Source organism: Chelonoidis abingdonii, chromosome 22, assembly GCF_003597395.2.
Source record: "Chelonoidis abingdonii isolate Lonesome George chromosome 22, CheloAbing_2.0, whole genome shotgun sequence".
Classification (NCBI taxonomy): domain Eukaryota; kingdom Metazoa; phylum Chordata; order Testudines; family Testudinidae; genus Chelonoidis; species Chelonoidis abingdonii.
Genome location: NC_133790.1, coordinates 16,633,093 through 16,646,857, shown reverse-complemented (window position 1 = coordinate 16,646,857; position 13,765 = coordinate 16,633,093). Strand labels below are relative to the sequence as shown.

At 40.0% G+C, this 13,765-nt stretch overlaps 1 protein-coding gene across 2 annotated transcripts in view; it reads left to right on the top strand.

Moving 5' to 3' along the window:
- The first annotated feature begins 1,023 nt into the window (after positions 1–1,023).
- TANGO2 (transport and golgi organization 2 homolog) overlaps positions 1,024–13,765 on the top strand; it is a 79,095-nt gene continuing 66,353 nt past the window's right edge. Inside the window, exon 1 of one of the 2 annotated variants that reach the window (XM_032771179.2) lies at positions 1,024–1,087. The gene's annotated coding sequence lies outside the window, so the exon portion shown is untranslated. Of the gene's footprint in view, positions 1,088–13,361; positions 13,436–13,765 lie in introns of those variants that run through there. The other variant, XM_032771181.2, reaches the window with a different exon arrangement.

Genomic DNA, 13,765 nt, shown 5'->3' with positions numbered 1-13,765 from the left:
TCCTGGAGGCTCTGCCAGAGGGGCAGTTTGAATTTACAGCTGAGGTTCCGTTGAAGCCATGCTATTGCCATTCTCTGCCCAGAAAAGCATGCAGAACCTAAGTGTTTAAGATCTTGTTTGAAAGCCCCACATGGTAAATTCCTTGAGTCACTATTTCAGTTTGGGCAGGTGAACAGCTAAGTTGACCCAATCCTTGTTTAAACCTGCAGTTCTAGGTAGAATCATGAAGGGATTATCAGTTCTGGCCATGCTGTGTTTGACCAAGTAAAGAGGAGGTTTTGTCCTCAGTTATTTCCCCATTCTGGGATAAACTGGGGTCCTACTCAGCACCCAGCTCAAAGTAAGTTCAGGGCTTCTCAAACCTGACTGGGGGATGCAAGGAGCCTTTCTGGCAAGTGAGACTAGCTGGACCACGGCCACATGCCACTGAGGGGAGTGTGGCAGGGGTGTAGAGCCCTGAAGGGCCATATCTGCATGCTGAGGTGGCATAGAAGGCGTATCATGCAGTGGACACTGAGGCCTGGAGGGCATCACACCTGAACAAACTTCCCCGCAGTCAAAGTTAGTCAACACAGAGAGGTGTGTGAGGTGACTGCCAGCAGCCATGCTCCATCTGCCTGTGCTTTGTATCCCCCAGCCTCTCAAACAAGAGGGCACCTGACCAAGGCTGTTGGGCTAGGGGCCACCACCCCCAGGTAACCCCTGTCCTGGGTCCATCACCAAGGCCCACAAGGGCGGGAACTGCTATGGGGAGAGGACACGGGGGAGAGTCGTTGACGGAGGAGCTGAGGTAAGCGGAGCGGAGACTCGTGCGGGGAGGAGAGCGCACTGAACGGAAAAGCCGCACTAGGTGCGGGGAAGGGCAGATTGAAGAGAAAAGCCGAGATTTGGAACGCCGCAGCAACCCTACTTGAGCGACACGGGAGCGAGCCAATGAGAGGTCAGGAGAAAGGGACTTATGCTCCAATAGCGTGCGAAGAAGGAGGGGCCTATGAAGTCAATGGGTGTGTCTGTTGTTACGGTATGGCCTTTTCCCGGAAGCGTGTAACAGCCTGTGGAAGTGTCGCTGTGTCGCTCTGCGTGCTGGGTGAGTGTGAGAATGTCAGCGTCTCGCTGCTCCAGGAGGCGCGGGGAAGACCCTGGAGCTACCGGGCTGTGAGACTACAGGGGCCCTTAAAACTCGCCGTCCGGGCAGCCTGTCCAGTCAGAATTGAGGGTCAGGAGGTTGGGTCCTGTCCGCAACGCCCTATAGGCGAGGCCCCTAGTCACCGCAGCTTCACCCGTGGGAGGGGTCCCTAGTGGTCTCCCACAAGGGTTTCAGGCTCAGAGAGGCCCTGCGTGACGTCCTGCCAATAAGACATTGATTGTCAAACTTTTGTACTGGTGACCCCTGTCACACAGCAAACCTCTGAGTGTGACCTTCCCCTTATAAATTAAAAACACTTTTTAAATATATGTTTAATACCATTATCAATGCTGGATGCACAGCGGGGCTTGAGGCGTAGGCTGACAGCTTGTGACCCCCCCCCCATAATAACTGTGTGACTTCCTGGGAGGTCCTGACCCCCAGTTTGAGAACCCCTGCAATAAGAGAAGGATGGTCTTGTGGTTAAGGTCTTGGCTGATGTGGATTCATTCCTGGCTCCACTACTGTCTTTCTGTGGGGCCTTGGGCAGGTCGCTTCAACTACCCCGTGCCTCAGTTCCTGGCCCATAAATGGGGCTGAGATCCTTTTCCTACCTCACAAGGGTGTTGAGGATGCAGACTGGCAACATTCATGGTTTATCACAAGTCTTGTTCTGTAGCTCATAAAGCTCCAGCTACTGGAGTCAGATGGTCACCTGAGGATTTTTGCTTTGGAAAAACAAATCATTTAAGGAACCTTGTGGTTGCAGAGAAGTCGGAACTCTAATGAACTTTGATGACTCAAACACCAGAAGGCAAATAAAAAGGACCCCAGATTATTTTTTTTAAATCTCCTGTTTTACCTAATCTGACTTTTGTGGTCTTGACTCATGATTTTTGAATGCTTAGGGTTGACAGTACTAAGATTATTGAATTAACATTAAGTAATGACACTTATACTCTGTTGGCATATACAGTAACTCCTCACTTAACATTGTAGTTATGTTCCTGAAAAATGTACTTTAAGCTAACAATGTTAAGTGAATCCAATTTCCCCATAAGAATTAATGCAAATAGTGGGGGTTAGGTTCCAGGGAAAAAAAATTCACCAGACAAAAGACATTATATACATATACAGTATAAATTTTAAATAATTTTAAACATTTTAATGCTGTATTCACCAATGATGATTGTGAAGCTTGACTGAGGCAGGGGCGTAGAGGACTTGTCCCGTTCCGCCCGCCTGGCGCTCCTACCAGGGAGCGGGGTCAGGGGCTTGCCCTTTCCCTGTCTGGAATGCTGGCCAGGTGGAGTGGGGTAAGCCCCCACCCCTGCTCCCTGGCTGGAACACTGGGCAGAGTGGGGAGAGCCAAACAACCTTATAAGGGAACATTGCACAACTTTAAATGAGTATGTTCTCTAATAGATCAACAACCTAATAATGAAACAATGTTAATGGGGACAACTTAAGTGAGGAGTTACTGTAATTATCTAGTTAGACAGTGTTTGAGTACAATCCTAGCTGGTATTGGTCTGGGATTGTGTCTTTTATTTTCTCTTTGTGCCATGGAGTTCTGGGATGTTTATTTTTCAAGCAAGTTGACTTGTATCACAGTCTGTCACTTTAATGCCGTGTCATGACCCTTATATTATGATTTAGTGACATTGACAGTTTCACACTGGGTAAAGTAGTTGACAGCAAATAGTTAATGTTCAGGAGGCTTTACAGAAAGAAACACTTCCCTCCCTCCAGAATAGCAATCAGTGTTGAATAGTCATTTTAGTTTCCCTCACCCACAGTTACTGGAATCTTTGTAAGTACCACTATTTATTGTGCATCTGGCGAAGTGGGTGTTCACCCACGAAAGCTCATGCACCAAAACATCTGTTAGTCTATAAGGTGCCACATGATTCTTTGCTGCTTTCACTATTTATTGGTTGACTGTATTGTTTGGTCAACACTTTTATAGGCATTGATGTTATTGTTTTGACAGACCATTCTATGGTTTAGAGTGAATGACAATATAATAATACCTGAGAAAATGATGGTATAATAATGTTCTGAGACACAATTATTTGCTAAGTGGTTCATTGTCCATTGATGAATCATGTTGTTTACCTTTAATAACATTTTTAACTACTTAACAGGCATCAACATTACTTCAGTGGGGATCCACCAATATCTTTTATCTTATTAGCTTGCATGAGTATAGTTCTGAAGTGACCCATGAGCCTCATCGGCCAATAACATTTTGGATCAAATTTATTACTTCAGTTCAGCAAAAGGATCCAATCATGCAGAGTCCAATTAAAATCAATTTTGTAACAGTAACCTCTGATTATTATAGATGAAAGAATAAGGGATAAATATTTTCTTTTCAGTTGTTGATGCCCTTGAAAGCACTTCTCATAGTAAGTTTTTACTTTGGTGCATGCCCTTTCTCAGGCACTCAAGGGATGTTTGTTGGTAGCAGCAGCAGCATAGCCAAAACTGAAACTAATAGGCATATTGTGCACAGAGAATCACAATGGTGGTTCTGAGCATGTTTGGCATTCTTCTTGAGATGGCATGTACAAATGATGCTACTAAATGCCAACAGGGAGCAGAAAAACATTAATTCTAAATGTGCATGAGTAGTCAACAAATACTAATAAAATGTTCACATGTGTAAGCACACAGTGAAAGTAGTAATGGATATAACAGCAAGCTTCCAAGTAAGTCTGGCTATGTAGTTGTACAGAAGTTAACAAGAGTAACTATGGAAATGGAGTAGCAATATTATCATTCCTACCGGGAGTCAATAATGTTTGGGCGCTTTTAATTTACCTTTTGATTTTTGAGCCAGTTGTGTACAGTTGGATTACATTTCCAAACTCTTCTCTGACTGCAACTTGAGGCCAGAAATTTTTTTCTTAATAGAAAACTGCAATTCTCCCCTAATTATCTGAATCCAGGATCTGAGGCTTTAAGAAACAACAAATATTGAGACATGATAAAGTCATGCAACATATTGGTCATCTCATATCTTTAGAACAAACGGCAAAAATATATTAAAGCCAGCCACTATTCTGGCAGTATACATAAAGATAATAAGTGGAAAGATATTTGGGCTCTCACTGAAGAAGACACAATGAGTGTGAAAGTCAGTCTATAGGGGTGCTCATTAGAATCTGTAATCCTGCCCTACTAGTGATAGTTAGGCAGAGATTTGAGTTCCAGCCAAGGGCAGATTTCATTCTGTTGCTTCTTTATGCTGAGTTAAAACCAACTGAACACCTACTTTTGTAATAGCAACAGTTGATTATTTTTAAGTAATTTTATTATATCAGTGAATTAATACAATGAAACAGGATATTAGTTTCTTCTACTTGCTTTTTAATTTTAAAGCACAGTCTTCTAAGATGTTAGCAAACTCAGCAATATTGGCAACATAAATAAATACAGGTTCGTGGGGAGGGTCAAAATCTTGCCAACTGACCCTTCCACCATTGACTACCACAAAACAAATGTTGCCAAACTGCTGTATCAGAAATTTGTTAACTTTTATAGCAGCTGTGATATAAAGATTAAACAAAACTGTTTCTGGACCTCTGCATTTCTATAGTAATGAAACTAAGTTACTTCTAGTTGCAGTAGTGGATTTTAGAAAATTTACAGTGGCAAAACCCTAGTCTTCCTATGAATACTGTGTGCCTGAGTCTACTAGTAAAATGATTAATGAGTGACGATCTTAGTCACTGTCCTGAAGTAGCATGAAAGCATTTTATAATACTTTTATTAGGCTTTCATAGACTATAAATGCTATTGTTATGGGTCTGCTGAGAGTTATGTTGGAGCGTGTGGTATGAGGCACAAAGACAAATTGTCCCGTTTCTATTGTCTGAAATACTACATACTTACTGTTTCTGCCATCATATACTGCATTTTAATTTACTTAAGCCTGATAACTTCTCATTATACTCTATGTTTTGGGTACATGTGCTCTGTTCTGGTGTATGATTCCTAAGAAAAAACGTGTGTGCGCACACAAAATTCCAAAGTTTTATCTTGTTAGCATTAAACTCAACACATTTACTAATATAGAAAGTAGGTTGCTGAACTGCTTAAGGGGCCTATCCAGGTTAAAGAATCTTCTTTGGCCAGTTCCTAGTCTATGTGCTATTGCCTTCTTGTACTCCATGAGCAGAGCATGCTACTGATTCTGAGGAGTTAGTGTCAAGGATATGCTCCCCATCTGTGGAATACACTTCATCTGAGAATCTTGTGGGGTTTTACAAAGATTGGGTATGTATTAGAAGTCATCTCCAGTTTACAAAGAAAGAAACTGATATACAGAGCAGTTAAAATATGTCTAATTAACCTAATTTGAAAATATAATCTAAGCCTCTGCTCTAACCACTGAATAAATAGCCTCACTAAGCATCATGCAGCCCCCTATGATCATTCCTTTCCCTTTGCAATATTAATTTTACTGGCAATCAGGATTATGGATGTGAGGTTGACTGGGATGTGTTAGTGAATTTACTAAGTATTTAGTGATCTATTTCTTTTTTTTATCCCAAAGCTGTACTATGGGGCTGTTTCTCTTTTGTCTGATATGTAACTGGAGGGAGAAATCTTTAAGTATCCATCTCTCCAAACAGCTTCAGCTAATTTCTATTCTTAAAGGAGGAAGAAAACAAAGGGGTGGGATAAACTGAAGATTAAATGATCAGTCCTGCCAAAAAGAGGAGCAAAAAATCTGGTGAAGGAGATTGCAGCTCTCCAGAAACACAGGTTGATCAGTGGAGGAGGATTGGCAGCATTCCTGAGAAATGGGAGCAAGAGAGCTTTCCTCCATGCTTGGCTGCCAGGTTTTAAATGCTTTGTGCCTACAGGTCAGGTTTGTTGCGCTTTGCCTTCTTGGAGTGGGGGACAGGCAGTATGCTGTGGATTTGCCTCGTAGGATAGGGTAGTCCCAGAGGGATCAATTGATAGGCTGAAGATAGAAAGTATTAATGTTTACATCTTGTAAAGGAGTGCTACACACATCTTACTTACTACAGTCCTGTCAGTGGCAGTCTCTTCCTTTGTGCAGCTAATATGGTCTTCAGTGGAGGGCTGACTTTTTCCCCTGTTTTGATAAAATTGTGAAGGGGCCAACTGCTGTATTTTTCCAACTCTTGAGCAATCTGGAAGCCTGCTGATGTGGTCTCTGTTCTTGTATATTTTGGGTTTTTTTTTTTCCACTTTATGGCTGACTTGTGCAAGCAGGGGACTTGCAAAATAAAAACCAGTGGTCAACAACACATTCTCTCGTGGAATAGACATTCTGTTTCCTTGGTAACAAGGCATCCAATAACTAAGCCCACTATTGGAAAACATAATCCCAACTATACATATAAAACGATGGGGTCTAAATTAGCTGTTACCATTCAAAGAGATCTTAGAGTCAATGTGCATAGTTCTCTGAAAACATCCACTCACTGTGCAGCGGCAGTCAAAAAAAAGTGAACAGAATGTTGGAAATCATAGAAAATATATTTCCTCTATATGAATCCATGGTACGCCCACATCTTGAGTACTGTGTGCAGATGTGGTCGCCCCATCTCAAAAAAGATACATTGGACTTGGAAAAGGTTCAGAGAAGGACAACAAAAATGATTAGGGGTATGGAATGGCTTGGATATGAGAAGAGAATAATAAGACTGGGACTTTTCAGCTTGGAAAAGAGACAACTAAGGGGGAGGATACGATAGAGGTCTATAAAATCATGATTGATGTGGAGAAAGTAAATAAGGAAGTGTTGTTATTTACTCCTCATAACACAAGAACTGGGGGGGGGGGGGGTCACCAAATGAAATTAATAGGCATCAGGTTTAAAACAAACAAAAGAAGGTATTTTTTCATACAACGCACAGTCAGTCTGTGGAACTCCTTGCCAGGGAATATTGTGAAGGCCAAGACTATAACAGGGTTCAAAAAAGAACTAGATAAGTTCCTGGAGGATAGGACCATCAATGGCTATTAGCCGGGATGGGCAGGAATGGTGTCCCTCACCTCTGTTTGCCAGAAGCTAGGAATGGATGATGGGATAGATCTCTTGATGATTAGCTGTTCTGTTCCTTCCTTCTGGGACATCTGTCATTGGCCACTGTTGGAAGACAGAATACTGGGTTAGATGAACCTTTGGTCTGACCCAGTAAGGCTGTTCTTATAGTTGCTCTTCATTAAATACCTTCAGTTACTTAAACAAATTGAGAAATTATGTTTAGTTTAATTATTTGAGATGTACCTAAATAAGACACCTGCTGAAATCTGAACACTTGCAAACTTGGGGGAATTTAGGCCTTCTCCACGGAAATCTGTACAATAAACTGAATTGTTTCCGGTATTCTCTCCATCATGTAAATCAACATGTTGAGATGGTCAAAGGCTCTGTGATAAGAAATAAAATGAGGTTGTGAGTGGCCTAATGCAGGTTGCTTCAATTGAAGACAAGCTGAGGGAGGCTAGGCTATTGTGCTATGGGCATATCCTGTGGAGATCTGAAAGCTATATCTGTAGGATGGCTCTTGAAATGATCATGGATGGAAGGAAACCAAAGACTTAGTATGTGGACTGAACATCAGCTGACCTCAGATCAATCTGGCATATGATCATGTGTTTTTGAAGAAGGCTATAAAAGTTGCTGACCGAGAATAGGAAAGTGACAAGAAAGAAGAAGAAACTGGATTGTTTCCCATGATCCTAATTCAGTGGCTTTTCAGCTTTCATTTTTCAGACCACTTTTTAGATGGTCTGCCACGGTTGACCGTTTTTCTTTATATTTCCACTTTTAGTCCATTTAGGGAACCACCTCCATTCACACCAAAACACAAATCTCTCACTGCTTGGTTTCACAAACAGTTTCATGCTTGTGGACTGCTGTGTAGTTCTCTATAAATTACAGGTGATCATTGACAACCACTTCTCTTACTGTTTAGAGTATTTCTGGACAGAAAGGTATTTTGTAATGGGACAATTTCTTCCGAAATACTGGACTGGAACACCTTGCTTTCCCTTATCTGTTACAAACAAACTTTGTTTCTTTGAAAACTTGACTATTCTAAATGAGAAACCTCATTCTATTTCTAGTTAGATTCAGTGCTTTTTGCATATTGCATTTGGCAAGTAATTGGTCTCCAAGTTTTTTGACACATTACCTAAAAAATACGTAGATAGATGTCACATTTTCCAGAGTTTAGAATAGAGGAATAAGATCAGCTCTCGGATACCTACTTGTCTACATTAGAGTTCTCATTGTTGCTATCACCAGTGTAGTTGCACTGGTGGGAAGTATAATGAAAAAACAATATAGACCCATACATCCTTCATTTTGCCTCACTCCTACTCCCTCAAGGCATGTAATTTGATCTGTGCATCCTTTAGTCCAGCTGGAAATTAGAGTGAAAAGCAGGAACTTCAGGGAAATCTGGGTTGTGACTATGAACTGAGCTTTTCTTCGTAAATACCTAAAATATCAAATGTGAATATCTTGTCTTGCGTTGTCTTTTATACATAGCATAAAAATATTTTCATTGTTACCCTTATATAAAATAACCAATGTTGTGGTTTAATTTGAAAACAATATTTATGAGAAGAGTTGCTTTTTACCTGCATAATGCTAGGTGCTAAAATCAATATATATTGTTTAAATTAGTTTAATTTACTATTATCAGTGATTTAAAATGTTCTACCTCCCAATAGGCTATCCTTTTCTTTTAACTCTTGACTTAAAGGGGAATTTGGGTGGATTTTTTTAATCAATATTTCTAGGCAGGTAATTGGCAAATGCCAGAAAAGGTAGTACAAACAAATTGGTCTGTGTGCCCCAGTTTGTAAGTCTTAGATGGCTGAACTTTTCTTATTGGGAAAAGATTGCTTTAAAAAACACACCCCCAAGTGGTGTATAGAATATGGATGAAAAATGAGACTATTGTCAAAGTAGGTCAGAGAGCTCACCTGCCACGGTTGACAGTTTTTCTTTATATTTCCACTGTTTTTAAAAAAGTTACTGAAGGCAGTAGGATTACTGTGGGGCAGTGAAGTCAAAGATCCTGTAAATGCTTGAAAAATGATCTGCATTTAAAATGGTGCTCAAATGTGTTTGTTCTGTATACTGAATTTAACCATGTTAAGATAGTCTGTATACACCCCAGCATATTCTGTTCAGTAAACTGCCTCTTGAGATGGGAGGAATATTTTCAAATGCACATCTTATTTACTTTACCATGGTGCCACCATATTTCTGTGGCTTAAAGCATAGTTTTTTGTTGCTGGTGGTTTTTATAAAAACAGCTCAGATCTATCTTGTCCAGTTTGTCTCTGTACAAACCACTGGGCTCAAGCCAAATGCAATTGAAACTGCTGTCAGATAGCTGCACAAAAGGAATACATGCTACATGAGAAGAATGCAAAGGGGAATTATTGAAATGGCTCAAACATAAGGCAGCTGTGAGAAGGGCTTCCTTGGTTCAAAGTGAATAAACGTTTTTGAATCTTTGACTTGTCAAATAGAACATAGTTTCATAGTGTCTGAATTACATTTCAATGTGCATTCTCATGCCACTAAGAATGGCACTGGAAGAAAATGGAGACAAATAGATTCTTCCCTGGGCTAGTGATATAGTGGTCAGTTGAGTCAAAAGAGTGAGTAAAATAGATTATGTATTTATTGTTTGCCACATAAAACTATCAGAATCTAGTAACTAATGAGTTTTAGCTGTCCATTAGGATGTAGCGTAAAGAACAGTTTCAGATCAGTTGTGTAGTGGTTGACATTGCAGTGGTAACCGACAGATGTTATTTATGATGGTTTATTTACAAAAACAGAATGCATAACAAATGGCTTCACATTTCAGACATTTCTGTTGACAGTTCTTCACAGCAAAATGGGTATACGTCAAGTTTGAGAGCTAATTGTTCCTAATCAGCCAAATGGTACTAAACTAAATGGAAAAGAGAATACATATTTTGTGCATTTACCTTTTAAGTGTGCCCCTCTTCCTGTGCACACACCCTGTCTTTGCAGTCACCAGATCATGCACTTTAACAGACCCCTTACAATAGAACGGCACACTATGCTGTCAGACTGTCATCAGTCGTCATCACAGAGTAATGATTAGTATAAGAATGCCAGTTACCTGCATTGTCATTCTAGTGGCACTTTCAGAATTAGCAGTGCATTTTGAAGCAGAATACTTAATTGCAGAATATCTGCAACCCTTGTTTGACTATCTGTTTTCGTTTGTTAGCAATAACCGAGTTCAGTGGTAGAAGAAAATTCCATTGTAGCAGTAGAAGGCTTTTGCTATCACTCCGATCTTGGTATCTTTCCTTTTGCACACTAAAGATAGTGAGATTAGAGCCAAATAAACTCATTCACTCTTTATTTACGCTGAAGACCTTGAAGAGCCATCTTCAACTTTTTAATATTCATTCATTCATTCTCTAGCAATAATGGGCCTATCAAACAGCGCAAATACTCTAGGATTTTTGTTAGAAGAGAATATGTTAGCCTCATCTTTGTATCTTTATTTTGGTTAACCTTTTCCCATTAAGTTCTCCCCACAAACTGGAGAATGATTTTGTGCTGCACAGTGAGGCATTAGTTTCATGTTTTCCTTTATTTTTGAGTGAAACTGGCAAATATGCTTCTAGGTGGCTTTACAATTTGTAATGCTTGCTATGGGATCTGGTTGCAAGTATCTTCCTGTTTTGGTCCCACTGCTGGAGGGAAAAGATTGGGCCAGTCTATAGAAGATAATGTGGTAGCACACCAGACGGAGCTGAGAACCCCCAAGTTCTAATGCCAGCTCCATCAGACTTGTGACTATGCACAGACAGTTTTTCATGTGTCTGCTGACTTTTGGGTAGCCACCTTGAGACACTTTGGGCTATTTAACTTCTCAGAGGAATCTTACTCAGCTTTTCTGCTCCCTGCATATATGTAGTCTCATCTGCTGTACTTAGTGAAAAACGCAAGGTTTTTGTTTTTTTTTTTCTCCGCTATCTTAAATTACAAACTAGCTTCCAGTCAAGGTGGCAGGTCTGTGATGGGATAACTAGTGGAATGGTGATACCACAAGAGACTAAATACTAAGAAATTGAGAAAGGAAGCAGCAGTAGTCTGGTTTAAAACCTTTTGTTTAACTTCAGTGACCAATATGTTGGCAAAATAAAAAAGCAGATGGCAATTGGTGAAGTTACAGAAATATATAGCAATGAAAGGTACTAAACACTAACCCAGTCAGATAGTACAAAATGTTTGTTACATAGAATTAAGCCTAGGATCTATTTTTAAGAGATCATCAGTTCCCATATGGCAGAATGAAAGTTTGCTTTCCTGATCTAAAAAGTGGCTGCTATAACTTAGACAAGCCCCTCCTCACTTACAGGGAACAGTTTTCATATAACATCCAGAATTTACTAGTAGCTATAAAAACATAGACCAGAACTCAGCCCTAAAATGTTTACAGGTGAAGAGGCCCAACCTGTGTTGTCTGCTGAAACCAGTGTTATCATCTGTCCTCATCGTCACTCCAAACAGGTATAGGCAATCTCCTGTCTTAGTACACACTTCCAGTATCTATTGTATATCAGTGTAAAATCTTCCAATAAACATGATTAAAGTGTATGTGGGGCAGGTGCCTGGTCAATCTGAGTTGGAAGGTTGCAGAGCAGTGATATATCAAGAGCATTCATATTACCTCTTAATTCATACATCTTCATATAGCTGTGTGTCAGACTGGAATTCATTGCTTACCAGAACTGTTATAATTCATCCTGAAAGCAATACCTCAACTTCTGTCTTTCCTGCTATTTAGAACTCCCTCCCCTTACACCATTTGCCTGATGAAAGTCACATTCCTTAACTGAGTTGCTTTTCAAGGCTCTCAGCCACACATCTCAGCTCTGTAGTTCTGTACTGAAACTTGAGTATGGATTCCTTATTTTCATACCCTATGTTTTTATAATTGTCTTGTAATTTTAGTTCAAAGCCCTTAAACTTTTATTGATAAGAAGCTTGTGGTCTAGATTGTGTTGAATTGATATCTGAAATTATTTTGATTAAATGAAATAAACCTATATATCTATTCCTTCTTCCCCTGCCCCGCCCCCCTGGCTCTTTAGGTGTGCCTACACAGAAAAGAAAAACTCAGTTAGCCCATGCCAGTCGACTCAGGTTCGTTGGGCTCGGGCTGCGGGGTTGTTTCACTGCTGTGTAGACTTCCGGGCTCAGGCTGGAGCCCAAGCAGGGTCTTAGAGCTTGGGCTGGAGCCCAAGCCCATTTCTTCGCTTTATAGACATACCCTTTGTGCCTGAAGAAGTAATTTAGAGAGCTAAAAACACTTTGTAGACTAGATCTCTCGATTTAACCTCTTAAATGGATCCCAGAGGAACATAAAAAGCCCATCCAAATTTGTAAAAATAAATGGAAGTAATAGAAGTACTAAACTAATGGCTTACACCAATTCTGGAAAACACAGTGAATATTTGTTTCTTTGCCCTGCTTGCAAGAACAGAACAAATATAACATGAAAGCTTATGATCAAATAAATGTGTTAGTCTCTAAGGTGCCACAAGTACTTCTCGTTCTTTTTGCTGATTTAGACTAACATGGCTACCACTCTGAAACCAGCTAGGGCAGTAACTGATCTATAGTGGTACTTCAGGATATGCATATTGGAAGATGTGCAGTAAGCCAGCTGCATTGAAGACCATCGTAAGGTAGAATGTTATGTAGAAAAGTTCATTTTTTCAAATGTAACTTAAATTATATTTATATATTTTTTTAAAAAGCACTTCCAAAAAAGTGTGTAAATTCGTGTGTTTTGGTAAATTTGATATTTTAGTCATGTAAGTAGTCCTATTGATGTCATAGTTAATGTTCACAGGGTTGTCCCTATTAATCTTAAAAACATTTGTAGAAAGCTGTAACTGTCACACATTTAGATGAGACCCCACTGTATTTATTTAAATGTACACATTTAGATTCACCCTCCATATTTTTCTTACATCAGACCAACTATGTAAATATCTAGCTTTTTTTAATTTCTGCTTAGACTTTTTGCCCACATCCTCTTTTGTTCCCCAGTAAACAACCAGAATTTCACTTTCTTCATCCAATAAAATATTTGATTCTTAGACACAAGACACCCAGTTCCTCTGTGCTGTAGCCTGACTGTCTGTGTTAGTTGGAACTTCCACTCTGCTTAGAGTCAAGCAGGTCAGTTCTTGTCCAGAGCTAATGACCTGAATCTGAATTGTGACCTGAGTCACAAGTTGGTAAGTAAGGCACCATTAGGCTTGGACGGTATTATATTTTGATAGCTTCTGTTTGTGAATTTTTCCCTCAGGAACTAGGTTAATCTTGAGTCAGTCAGCTGCCTTATCCACTAACTGCCCCTCCCCCAACTATTTGTGCAGAAAAAACTGTATGTTATAATGCCTTGAGTGTCATAACAGTATGTGTATTAACTGCTATTAAAGAGCAGTAAAAATGCTTTACAAACAAAACTGATAACTATACAACTGATACCATTTGCATCGGAGTTCAAACGTCCCCTATTAAGCCTGTTCAGTCTAGTTCCTGTATGTATGAAAAGATTTCCAAAT